The following is a 13,073-nucleotide window of genomic DNA, read 5'->3' on the forward strand; positions in this document are numbered from 1 at the left end:
GGTCCAGTTGCATGTGGGGCTGCGTAAAGGCTCCCCTGGGGAGTTCACTTGTACCCAAAGCCTTTCTTTGGGGGCACTTTTGATGGGCGAAAAGGGCTCGTAACGCATTTCCTGGGACCTGATTTTTTAGTCGTCATCGATGCCGGCAAGGGCTATGTTTAGGGATGCTCGGAAACAGCGAACCCGGAGGGTCCAGTTGCATGTGGGGCTGCCTAAAGGCTCCCCTGGGGAGTTCTCTTGTACCCAAAGTCTTCCTTTTGTGACACTTTTGGATGGTCCAAAGGGGCTTGTAACGCGTTTCCTGGGGTCTGATTTTTCAGTCGTCTTTGATGCCGTCTAGGGCTATGTTTAGGGATGCTCGGAAACAGAGAACCCGGAGGGTCCAGTTGCATGTGGGGCTGCGTAAAGGCTCCCCTGGGGAGTTCACTTGTACCCAATGCCTTCCTTTGGGGGCACTTTTGGATGGGTGAAAACAGCTCGCTACACCTTTCCTGGGGCCTCATTTTTCAGTCGTCATCGATGCCGGCTAGGGCTATGTTTAGGGATGCTCGGAAACAGCGAACCCGGAGGGTCCAGTTGCATGTGGGGCTGCATAAAGGCTCCCCTGTGGAGTTCTCTTGTACCAAAAGTCTTCCTTTGGGGGCACATTTGGATGGGCGAAAATTGCTCGGAACGCATTTCTTGGGGCCTGATTTTTCAGTCGTCTTTGATGCCGGCAAGGGCTATATTTAGGGATGCTCGGAAACAGCGAACCCGGAGGGTCCAGTTGCATGTGGGGCTGCGTAAAGGCTCCCCTGGGGAGTTCTCTTGTACCCAAAGTCTTCCTTTTGTGACACTTTTTGATGGTCCAAAGGGGCTTGTAACGCGTTTCCTGGGGCCTGATTTTTCAGTCGTGTTTGATGCCGGCTAGGGCTATGTTTAGGGATGCTCGGAAACAGCGAACCCGGAGGGTCCAGTTGCATGTGGGGCTGCGTAAAGGCTCCCCTGGGGAGTTCTCTTGTACCCAAAGCCTTCCTTTGGTGACACTTTTTGATGGTCCAAAGGGGATTGCAACGCGTTTCCTGGGGCCTGATTTTTCAGTCGTCTTTGATGCCGGCAAGGGCTATGTTTAGGGATGCTCGGAAACAGCGAACCCGGAGGGTCCAGTTGCATGTGGGGCTGCGTAAAGGCTCCCCTGGGAGTTCTCTTGTACCCAAAGTCTTCCTTTTGTGACACTTTTGGATGGTCCAAAGGGGCTTGCAACGCATTTCTTGGGGTCTGATTTTTCAGTCGTCTTTGATGCCGTCTAGGGCTATGTTTAGGGATGCTCGGAAACAGTGAACCCGGAGGGTCCAGTTGCATGTGGGGCTGCGTAAAGGCTCCCCTGGGGAGTTCACTTGTACCCAAAGCCTTCCTTTGGTGACACTTTTGGATGGTCCAAAGGGGCTTGCAACGCATTTCCTGGGGCCTGATTTTTCAGTCGTCTTCGATGCCGGCTAGGGCTATGTTTAGGGATGCTCGGAAACAGCGAACCCGGAGGGTCCAGTTGCATGTGGGGCTGCGTAAAGGCTCCCCTGGGGAGTTCACTTGTACCCAAAGCCTTCCTTTGGGGGCACTTTTGAATGGGTGAAAACAGCTCGCAACACCTTTCCTGGGGCCTCATTTTTCAGTCGTCATCGATGCCGGCTAGGGCTATGTTTAGGGATGCTCGGAAACAGCGAACCCGGAGGGTCCAGTTGCATGTGGGGCTGCGTAAAGGCTCCCCTGGGGAGTTCACTTGTACCCAAAGCCTTCCTTTGGTGACACTTTTGGATGGTCCAAAGGGGCTTGCAACACGTTTTCTGTGGCCCGGGTTTTCAGTCTTCTCCCATGCCGGCTAGTGATATATTTAGGGTTGCTCGGAAAAATCGAACCCGGAGGGTCCAGTTGCATGTGGGGCTGCGTAAAGGCTCCCCTGGGGAGTTCTCTTGTACCCAAAGCCTTCCTTTGGGGGCACATTTGGATGGGCGAAAAGGGCTCGCAACGCATTTCCTGGGGCCTGATTTTTCAGTCATCATCGATGCCGGCTAGGGCTATGTTTAGGGATGCTCGGAAACAGCGAACCCGGAGGGTCCAGTTGCATGTGGGGCTGCGTAAAGGCTCCCCTGGGGAGTTATCTTGTACCCAAAGCCTTCCTTTGGGGGCACTTTTGGATGGGCGAAAAGGGCTCATAACGCATTTCCTGGGGCCTGATTTTTCAGTCGTCTTCGATGCCGGCTAGGGCTATGTTTAGGGATGCTCGGAAACAGCGAACCCGGATGGTCCAGTTGCATGTGGGGCTGCGTAAAGGCTCCCCTGGGGAGTTCACTTGTACCCAAAGCCTTTCTTTGGGGGCACTTTTGATGGGCGAAAAGGGCTCGTAACGCATTTCCTGGGACCTGATTTTTTAGTCGTCATCGATGCCGGCAAGGGCTATGTTTAGGGATGCTCGGAAACAGCGAACCCGGAGGGTCCAGTTGCATGTGGGGCTGCGTAAAGGCTCCCCTGGGGAGTTCTCTTGTACCCAAAGTCTTCCTTTTGTGACACTTTTGGATGGTCCAAAGGGGCTTGTAACGCGTTTCCTGGGGTCTGATTTTTCAGTCGTCTTTGATGCCGTCTAGGGCTATGTTTAGGGATGCTCGGAAACAGAGAACCCGGAGGGTCCAGTTGCATGTGGGGCTGCGTAAAGGCTCCCCTGGGGAGTTCACTTGTACCCAAAGCCTTCCTTTGAGGGCACTTTTGGATGGGTGAAAACAGCTCGCTACACCTTTCCTGGGGCCTCATTTTTCAGTCGTCATCGATGCCGGCTAGGGCTATGTTTAGGGATGCTCGGAAACAGCGAACCCGGAGGGTCCAGTTGCATGTGGGGCTGCATAAAGGCTCCCCTGTGGAGTTCTCTTGTACCAAAAGTCTTCCTTTGGGGGCACATTTGGATGGGCGAAAATTGCTCGGAACGCATTTCTTGGGGCCTGATTTTTCAGTCGTCTTTGATGCCGGCAAGGGCTATATTTAGGGATGCTCGGAAACAGCGAACCCGGAGGGTCCAGTTGCATGTGGGGCTGCGTAAAGGCTCCCCTGGGGAGTTCTCTTGTACCCAAAGTCTTCCTTTTGTGACACTTTTTGATGGTCCAAAGGGGCTTGTAACGCGTTTCCTGGGGCCTGATTTTTCAGTCGTGTTTGATGCCGGCTAGGGCTATGTTTAGGGATGCTCGGAAACAGCGAACCCGGAGGGTCCAGTTGCATGTGGGGCTGCGTAAAGGCTCCCCTGGGGAGTTCTCTTGTACCCAAAGCCTTCCTTTGGTGACACTTTTTGATGGTCCAAAGGGGCTTGCAACGCGTTTCCTGGGGCCTGATTTTTCAGTCGTCTTTGATGCCGGCAAGGGCTATGTTTAGGGATGCTCGGAAACAGCGAACCCGGAGGGTCCAGTTGCATGTGGGGCTGCGTAAAGGCTCCCCTGGGAGTTCTCTTGTACCCAAAGTCTTCCTTTTGTGACACTTTTGGATGGTCCAAAGGGGCTTGCAACGCATTTCTTGGGGTCTGATTTTTCAGTCGTCTTTGATGCCGTCTAGGGCTATGTTTAGGGATGCTCGGAAACTGTGAACCCGGAGGGTCCAGTTGCATGTGGGGCTGCGTAAAGGCTCCCCTGGGGAGTTCACTTGTACCCAAAGCCTTCCTTTGGTGACACTTTTGGATGGTCCAAAGGGGCTTGCAACGCATTTCCTGGGGCCTGATTTTTCAGTCGTCTTCGATGCCGGCTAGGGCTATGTTTAGGGATGCTCGGAAACAGCGAACCCGGAGGGTCCAGTTGCATGTGGGGCTGCGTAAAGGCTCCCCTGGGGAGTTCACTTGTACCCAAAGCCTTCCTTTGGGGGCACTTTTGAATGGGTGAAAACAGCTCGCAACACCTTTCCTGGGGCCTCATTTTTCAGTCGTCATCGATGCCGGCTAGGGCTATGTTTAGGAATGCTCGGAAACAGCGAACCCGGAGGGTCCAGTTGCATGTGGGGCTGCGTAAAGGCTCCCCTGTGGAGTTCTCTTGTACCAAAACTCTTCCTTTGGGGGCACATTTGGATGGGCGAAAATTGCTCGGAACGCATTTCTTGGGGCCTGATTTTTCAGTCGTCTTTGATGCCGGCAAGGGCTATATTTAGGGATGCTCGGAAACAGCGAACCCGGAGGGTCCAGTTGCATGTGGGGCTGCGTAAAGGTTCCCCTGGGGAGTTCTCTTGTACCCAAAGTCTTCCTTTTGTGACACTTTTTGATGGTCCAAAGGGGCTTGTAACGCGTTTCCTGGGGCCTGATTTTTCAGTCGTGTTTGATGCCGGCTAGGGCTATGTTTAGGGATGCTCGGAAACAGCGAACCCGGAGGGTCCAGTTGCATGTGGGGCTGCGTAAAGGCTCCCCTGGGGAGTTCTCTTGTACCCAAAGCCTTCCTTTGGTGACACTTTTTGATGGTCCAAAGGGGCTTGAAACGCGTTTCCTGGGGCCTGATTTTTCAGTCGTCTTTGATGCCGGCAAGGGCTATGTTTAGGGATGCTCGGAAACAGCGAACCCGGAGGGTCCAGTTGCATGTGGGGCTGCGTAAAGGCTCCCCTGGGAGTTCTCTTGTACCCAAAGTCTTCCTTTTGTGACACTTTTGGATGGTCCAAAGGGGCTTGCAACGCATTTCTTGGGGTCTGATTTTTCAGTCGTCTTTGATGCCGTCTAGGGCTATGTTTAGGGATGCTCGGAAACAGTGAACCCGGAGGGTCCAGTTGCATGTGGGGCTGCCTAAAGGCTCCCCTGGGGAGTTCACTTGTACCCAAAGCCTTCCTTTGGTGACACTTTTGGATGGTCCAAAGGGGCTTGCAACGCATTTCCTGGGGCCTGATTTTTCAGTCGTCTTCGATGCCGGCTAGGGCTATGTTTAGGGATGCTCGGAAACAGCGAACCCGGAGGGTCCAGTTGCATGTGGGGCTGCGTAAAGGCTCCCCTGGGGAGTTCACTTGTACCCAAAGCCTTCCTTTGGGGGCACTTTTGAATGGGTGAAAACAGCTCGCAACACCTTTCCTGGGGCCTCATTTTTCAGTCGTCATCGATGCCGGCTAGGGCTATGTTTAGGAATGCTCGGAAACAGCGAACCCGGAGGGTCCAGTTGCATGTGGGGCTGCGTAAAGGCTCCCCTGGGGAGTTCACTTGTACCCAAAGCCTTCCTTTGGTGACACTTTTGGATGGTCCAAAGGGGCTTGCAACACGTTTTCTGGGGCCCGGGTTTTCAGTCTTCTCCCATGCCGGCTAGTGATATATTTAGGGTTGCTCGGAAAAATCGAACCCGGAGGGTCCAGTTGCATGTGGGGCTGCGTAAAGGCTCCCCTGGGGAGTTCTCTTGTACCCAAAGCCTTCCTTTGGGGGCACTTTTGGATGGGCGAAAAGGGCTCATAACGCATTTCCTGGGGCCTGATTTTTCAGTCGTCTTCGATGCCGGCTAGGGCTATGTTTAGGGATGCTCGGAAACAGCGAACCCGGAGGGTCCAGTTGCATGTGGGGCTGCCTAAAGGCTCCCCTGGGGAGTTCTCTTGTACCCAAAGTCTTCCTTTTGTGACACTTTTGGATGGTCCAAAGGGGCTTGTAACGCGTTTCCTGGGGTCTGATTTTTCAGTCGTCTTTGATGCCGTCTAGGGCTATGTTTAGGGATGCTCGGAAACAGAGAACCCGGAGGGTCCAGTTGCATGTGGGGCTGCGTAAAGGCTCCCCTGGGGAGTTCACTTGTACCCAAAGCCTTCCTTTGAGGGCACTTTTGGATGGGTGAAAACAGCTCGCTACACCTTTCCTGGGGCCTCATTTTTCAGTCGTCATCGATGCCGGCTAGGGCTATGTTTAGGGATGGTCGGAAACAGCGAACCCGGAGGGTCCAGTTGCATGTGGGGCTGCGTAAAGGCTCCCCTGGGGAGTTCACTTGTACCCAAAGCCTTCCTTTGGTGACACTTTTGGATGGTCCAAAGGGGCTTGCAACGCGTTTTCTGGGGCCCGGGTTTTCAGTCTTCTCCCATGCCGGCTAGTGATATATTTAAGGTTGCTCGGAAAAATCGAACCCGGAGGGTCCAGTTGCATGTGGGGCTGCGTAAAGGCTCCCCTGGGGAGTTCTCTTGTACCCAAAGCCTTCCTTTGGGGGCACTTTTGGATGGGCGAAAAGGGCTCGGAACGCATTTCCTGGGGCCTGATTTTTCAGTCGTCATCGATGCCGGCTAGGGCTATGTTTAGGGATGGTCGGAAACAGCGAACCCGGAGGGTCCAGTTGCATGTGGGGCTGCCTAAAGGCTCCCCTCGGGAGTTCAGATGTACCCATACCCTTCCTTTGGTGACACTTGTGGATGGTCCAAAGGGGCTTGCAACGCGTTTCCTGGGGCCTGATTTTTCAGTCGTCATCGATGCCGGCTAGGGCTATGTTTAGGGATGCTGAGAAACAGCGAACCCGGAGGGTCCATTTGTATGTGGGGCTGCGTAAAGGTTCCCCTGGGGAGTTCACTTGTACCCAATACCTTCGTTTGGGGGTACTTTTGGATGGGCGAAAAGGGCTCGTAACGCATCTCCTGGGGCCTGATTTTTCAGTCGTCATCGATGCCGGCTATGGTAATGTTTAGGGATGCTCGGAAACAGCGAACCCGGAGGGTCCAGTTGCATGTGGGGCTGCGTAAAGGCTCCCCTGGGGAGATCACTTGTACCCAAAGCCTTCCTTTGGTGACACTTTTGGATGGTCCAAAGGGGCTGGCAAAGCGTTTTCTGGGGCCCGGGTTTTCAGTCTTCTCCCATGCCGGCTAGTGATATATTTAGGGTTGCTTGGAAAAATCGAACCCGGAGGGTCCAGTTGCATGTGGGGCTGCGTAAAGGCTCCCCTCGGGAGTTCAGATGTACCCATAGCCTTCCTTTGGTGGCACTTTTGGATGGTCCAAAGGGGCTTGCAACGCGTTTCCTGGGGCCTGATTTTTCAGTCGTCTTCGATGCCGGCTAGGGCTATGTTTAGGGATGCTCGGAAACAGCGAACCCGGAGGGTCCAGTTGCTTGTGGGGCTGCCTAAAGGCTCCCCTCGGGAGTTCTCTTGTACCCAAAGCCTTCCTTTGGGGGCACTTTTGGATGGGCGAAAAGGGCTCGGAACGCATCTCCTGGGGCCTGATTTTTCAGTCGTCATCGATGCCGGCTAGGGCTATGTTTAGGGATGCTCGGAAACAGCGAACCCGGAGGGTCCAGTTGCATGTGGGGCTGCGTAAAGGCTCCCCTGGGGAGTTCTCTTGTACCCAAAGTCTTCCTTTTGTGACACTTTTGGATGGTCCAAAAGGGCTTGTAACGCGTTTCCTGGGGTCTGATTTTTCAGTCGTCTTTGATGCCGTCTAGGGCTATGTTTAGGGATGCTCGGAAACAGAGAACCCGGAGGGTCCAGTTGCATGTGGGGCTGCGTAAAGGCTCCCCTGGGGAGTTCACTTGTACCCAAAGCCTTCCTTTGAGGGCACTTTTGGATGGGTGAAAACAGCTCGCTACACCTTTCCTGGGGCCTCATTTTTCAGTCGTCATCGATGCCGGCTAGGGCTATGTTTAGGGATGCTCGGAAACAGCGAACCCGGAGGGTCCAGTTGCATGTGGGGCTGCGTAAAGGCTCCCCTGGGGAGTTCACTTGTACCCAAAGCCTTCCTTTGGTGACACTTTTGGATGGTCCAAAGGGGCTTGCAACGCGTTTTCTGGGGCCCGGGTTTTCAGTCTTCTCCCATGCCGGCTAGTGATATATTTAAGGTTGCTCGGAAAAATCGAACCCGGAGGGTCCAGTTGCATGTGGGGCTGCGTAAAGGCTCCCCTGGGGAGTTCTCTTGTACCCAAAGCCTTCCTTTGGGGGCACTTTTGGATGGGCGAAAAGGGCTCGGAACGCATTTCCTGGGGCCTGATTTTTCAGTCGTCATCGATGCCGGCTAGGGCTATGTTTAGGGATGGTCGGAAACAGCGAACCCGGAGGGTCCAGTTGCATGTGGGGCTGCCTAAAGGCTCCCCTCGGGAGTTCTCTTGTACCCAAAGCCTTCCTTTGGGGGCACTTTTGGATGGGCGAAAAGGGCTCGTAACGCATCTCCTGGGGCCTGATTTTTCAGTCGTCATCGATGCCGGCTATGGTAATGTTTAGGGATGCTCGGAAACAGCGAACCCGGAGGGTCCAGTTGCATGTGGGGCTGCGTAAAGGCTCCCCTGGGGAGATCACTTGTACCCAAAGCCTTCCTTTGGTGACACTTTTGGATGGTCCAAAGGGGCTGGCAAAACGTTTTCTGGGGCCCGGGTTTTCAGTCTTCTCCCATGCCGGCTAGTGATATATTTAGGGTTGCTTGGAAAAATCGAACCCGGAGGGTCCAGTTGCATGTGGGGCTGCGTAAAGGCTCCCCTGGGGAGTTTACTTGTACCCAAAGCCTTCCTTTGGGGGCACTTTTGGATGGGCGAAAAGGGCTCGAAACGCATTTCCTGGGGCCTGATTTTTCAGTCGTCTTCGATGCCGGCTAGGGCTATGTTTAGGGATGCTCGGAAACAGCGAACCCGGAGGGTCCAGTTGCATGTGGGGCTGCGTAAAGGCTCCCCTCGGGAGTTCAGATGTACCCATAGCCTTCCTTTGGTGACACTTTTGGATGGTCCAAAGGGGCTTGCAACGCGTTTCCTGGGGCCTGATTTTTCAGTCGTCTTCGATGCCGGCTAGGGCTATATTTAGTGATGCTCGGAAACAGCGAACCCGGAGGGTCCAGTTGCATGTGGGGCTGCGTAAAGGCTCCCCTGGGGAGTTCACTTGTACCCAGAGCCTTCCTTTGGTGACACTTTTGGATGGTCCAAAAGGGCTTGCAACGCGTTTTCTGGGGCCCGGGTTTTCAGTCTTCTCCAATGCCGGCTAATGATATATTTAGGGTTGCTCGGAAAAATCGAACCCGGAGGGTCCAGTTGCATGTGGGGCTGCGTAAAGGCTCCCCTGGGGAGTTTACTTGTACGCAAAGCGTTCCTTTGGGGGCACTTTTGGATGGGCGAAAAGGGCTCGAAACGCATTTCCTGGGGCCTGATTTTTCAGTCGTCTTCGATGCCGGCTAGGGCTATGTTTAGGGATGCTCGGAAACAGCGAACCCGGAGGGTCCAGTTGCATGTGGGGCTGCGTAAAGGCTCCCATCGGGAGTTCACTTGTACCCAAAGCCTTCCTTTGGTGACACTTTTGGATGGTCCAAAGGGGCTTGCAACGCGTTTCCTGGGGCCTGATTTTTCAGTCGTCTTCGATGCCGGCTAGGGCTATGTTTAGGGATGCTGAGAAACAGCGAACCCGGAGGGTCCAGTTGCATGTGGGGCTGCGTAAAGGCTCCCCTGGGGAGTTCACTTGTACCCAATGCATTCCTTTGGGGGCACTTTTGGATGGGCGAAAAGGGCTCGGAACGCATCTCCTGGGGCCTGATTTTTCAGTCGTCATCGATGCCGGCTAGGGCTATGTTTAGGGATGCTCGGAAACAGCGAACCCGGAGGGTCCAGTTGCATGTGGGGCTGCGTAAAGGCTCCCCTCGGGAGTTCAGATGTACCCATAGCCTTCCTTTGGTGACACTTGTGGATGGTCCAAAGGGGATTGCAACGCGTTTCCTGGGGCCTGATTTTTCAGTCGTCTTCGATGCCGGCTAGGGCTATGTTTAGGGATGCTGAGAAACAGCGAACCCGGAGGATCCAGTTGCATGTGGGGCTGCGTAAAGGCTCCCCTGGGGAGTTCACTTGTACCCAATACCTTCGTTTGGGGGTACTTTTGGATGGACGAAAAGGGCTCGCAACGCATTTCCTGGGGCCTGATTTTTCAGTCGTCATCGGTCCGACTATGGTAATGTTTAGGGATGCTCGGAAACAGCGAACCCGGAGGGTCCAGTTGCATGTGGGGCTGCGTAAAGGCTCCCCTGGGGAGTTCTCTTGTACCCAAAGCCTTCCTTTGGTGACACTTTTGGATGGTCCAAAGGGGCTTGCAACGCGTTTTCTGGGGCCCGGGTTTTCAGTCTTCTCCCATGCCGGCTAGTGATATATTTAGGGTTGCTCGGAAAAATCGAACCCGGAGGGTCCAGTTGCATGTGGGGCTGCGTAAAGGCTCCCCTGGGGAGTTTACTTGTACCCAAAGCCTTCCTTTGGTGACACTTTTGGATGGTCCAAAGGGGCTTGCAACGCGTTTCCTGGGGCCTGATTTTTCAGTCGTCTTTGATGCCGGCTAGGGCTATGTTTAGGGATGCTCGGAAACAGCGAACCCGGAGGGTCCAGTTGCATGTTGGGCTGCGTAAAGGCTCCCCTGGGGAGTTCTATTGTACCCAAAGCCTTCCTTTGGGGGCACTTTTGGATGGGCGAAAAGGGCTCGCAACGCATTTCCTGGGCCTGATTTTTCACTCGTCTTCGATGCTGGCTAGGGCTATGTTTAGGGATGCTCGGAAACAGCGAACCCGGAGGGTCCAGTTGCATGTGGGGCTGCGTAAAGGCTCCCCTGGGGAGTTCACTTGTACCCAGAGCCTTCCTTTGGTGACACGTTTGGATGGTCCAAAGGGGCTTGCAACGCGTTTTCTGGAGCCTGATTTTTCAGTCGTCTTCGATGCCGGCTAGGGCTATATTTAGTGATGCTGGGAAACAGCGAACCCGGAGGGTCCAGTTGCATGTGGGGCTGCGTAAAGGCTCCCCTGGGGAGTTCACTTGTACCCAAAGCCTTCCTTTGGGGTCACTTTTTGATTGGTGAGAACGGCTCGCAACTCATTTCCTGGGGCCTGATTTTTCAGTCGCCTTCGATGCCGGCTAGGGCTATGTTTAGGGATGCTCGGAAACAGCGAACCCGGAGGGTCCAGTTGCATGTGGGGCTGCGTAAAGGCTCCCCTCGGGAGTTCAGATGTACCCATAGCCTTCCTTTGGTGACACTTTTGGATGGTCCCAAGGGGCTTGCAACGCGTTTTCTGGGGCCCGGTTTTTCAGACTTCTCCCATGACGGCTAGGGCTATGTTTAGGGATGCTCGGAAACAGCGAACCCGGAGGGTCCAGTTGCATGTGGGGCTGCGTAAAGGCTCCCCTGGGGAGTTCACTTGTACCCAAAGCCTTCCTTTGGGGGCACTTTTGGATGGGCGAAAAGGGCTCGGAACGCATCTCCTGGGGCCTTATTTTTCAGTCGTCATCGATGCCGGCTATGGTAATGTTTAGGGATGCTCGGAAACAGCGAACCCGGAGGGTCCAGTTGCATGTGGGGCTGCGTAAAGGCTCCCCTGGGGAGTTCACTTGTACCCAAAGCCTTCCTTTGGTGACACTTTTGGATGGTCCAAAGGGGCTTGCAACGCGTTTTCTGGGGCCCGGGTTTTCAGTCTTCTCCCATGCCGGCTAGTGATATATATAGGGTTGCTCAGAAAAATCGAACCCGGATGGTCCAGTTGTATGTGGGGCTGCATAAAGGCTCCCCTGGGGAGTTCTCTTGTACCCAAAGCCTTCCTTTGGGGGCACTTTTGGATGGGCGAAAAGGGCTCGCAACGCATTTCCTGGGGCCTGATTTTTCAGTCGTCATCGATGCTGGCTAGGGCTATGTTTAGGGATGCTCAGAAAGAGCGAACCCGGAGGGTCCAGTTGCATGTGGGGCTGCGTAAAGGCTCCCCTGGGGAGTTCTCTTGTACCCATAGCCTTCCTTTGGGGGCACATTTGGATGGTGAAAAGGGCTCGGAACGCATTTCTTGGGGCCTGATTTTTCAGTCGTCTTTGATGCCGGCAAGGGCTATGTTTAGGGATGCTCGGAAACAGCGAACCCGGAGGGTCCAGTTGCATGTGGGGCTGCCTAAAGGCTCCCCTGGGGAGTTCACTTGTACCCAGAGCCTTCCTTTGGTGACACTTTTGGATGGTCCAAAGGGGCTTGCAACGCGTTTCCTGGGGCCTGATTTTTCAGTCGTCATCGATGCCGGCTAGGGCTATGTTTAGGGATGCTCGGAAACAGCGAACCCGGAGGGTCCAGTTGCATGTGGGGCTGCGTAAAGGCTCCCCTGGGGACTTCACTTGTACCCAAAGCCTTCCTTTGGGGGCACTTTTGGATGGGTGAGAACGGCTCGCAACTCATTTCCTGGGGCCTGTTTTTTCAGTCGCCTTCGATGCCGGCTAGGGATATGTTTAGGGATGCTCGGAAACAGCGAACCCGGAGGGTCCAGTTGCATGTGGGGCTGCGTAAAGGCTCCCCTGGGGAGTTCACTTGTACCCAAAGCCTTCCTTTGGTGACACTTTTGGATGGTCCAAAGGGGCTTGCAACGCGTTTCCTGGGGCCTGATTTTTCAGTCGTCTTTGATGCCGGCTAGGGCTATGTTTAGGGATGCTCGGAAACAGCGAACCCGGAGGGTCCAGTTGCATGTGGGGCTGCGTAAAGGCTCCCCTGGGGAGTTCTCTTGTACCCAAAGCCTTCCTTTGGGGGTACTTTTGGATGGGCGAAAAGGGCTCGCAACGCATTTCCTGGGGCCTGATTTTTCAGTCGTCATCGATGCTGGCTAGGGCTATCTTTAGGGATGCTCAGAAAGAGCGAACCCGGAGGGTCCAGTTGCATGTGGGGCTGCGTAAAGGCTCCCCTGGGGAGTTCTCTTGTACCCAAAGCCTTCCTTTGGGGGCACATTTGGATGGTGAAAAGGGCTCGGAACGCATTTCTTGGGGCCTGATTTTTCAGTCGTCTTTGATGCCGGCAAGGGCTATGTTTAGGGATGCTCGGAAACAGCGAACCCGGAGGGTCCAGTTGCATGTGGGGCTGCGTAAAGGCTCCCCTGGGGAGTTCACTTGTACCCAGAGCCTTCCTTTGGTGACACTTTTGGATGGTCCAAAGGGGCTTGCAACGCGTTTCCTGGGGCCTGATTTTTCAGTCGTCATCGATGCCGGCTAGGGCTATGTTTAGGGATGCTCGGAAACAGCGAACCCGGAGGGTCCAGTTGCATGTGGGGCTGCGTAAAGGCTCCCCTGGGGAGTTCACTTGTACCCAAAGCCTTCCTTTGGGGGCACTTTTGGATGGTCCAAAGGGGCTTGCAACGCGTTTTCTGGGGCCCGGGTTTTCGGTCTTCACTGATGACGGCTAGTGATATATTTA

This window comes from Anas platyrhynchos, chromosome 30 (genome assembly GCF_047663525.1).
Source record: "Anas platyrhynchos isolate ZD024472 breed Pekin duck chromosome 30, IASCAAS_PekinDuck_T2T, whole genome shotgun sequence".
Classification (NCBI taxonomy): domain Eukaryota; kingdom Metazoa; phylum Chordata; class Aves; order Anseriformes; family Anatidae; genus Anas; species Anas platyrhynchos.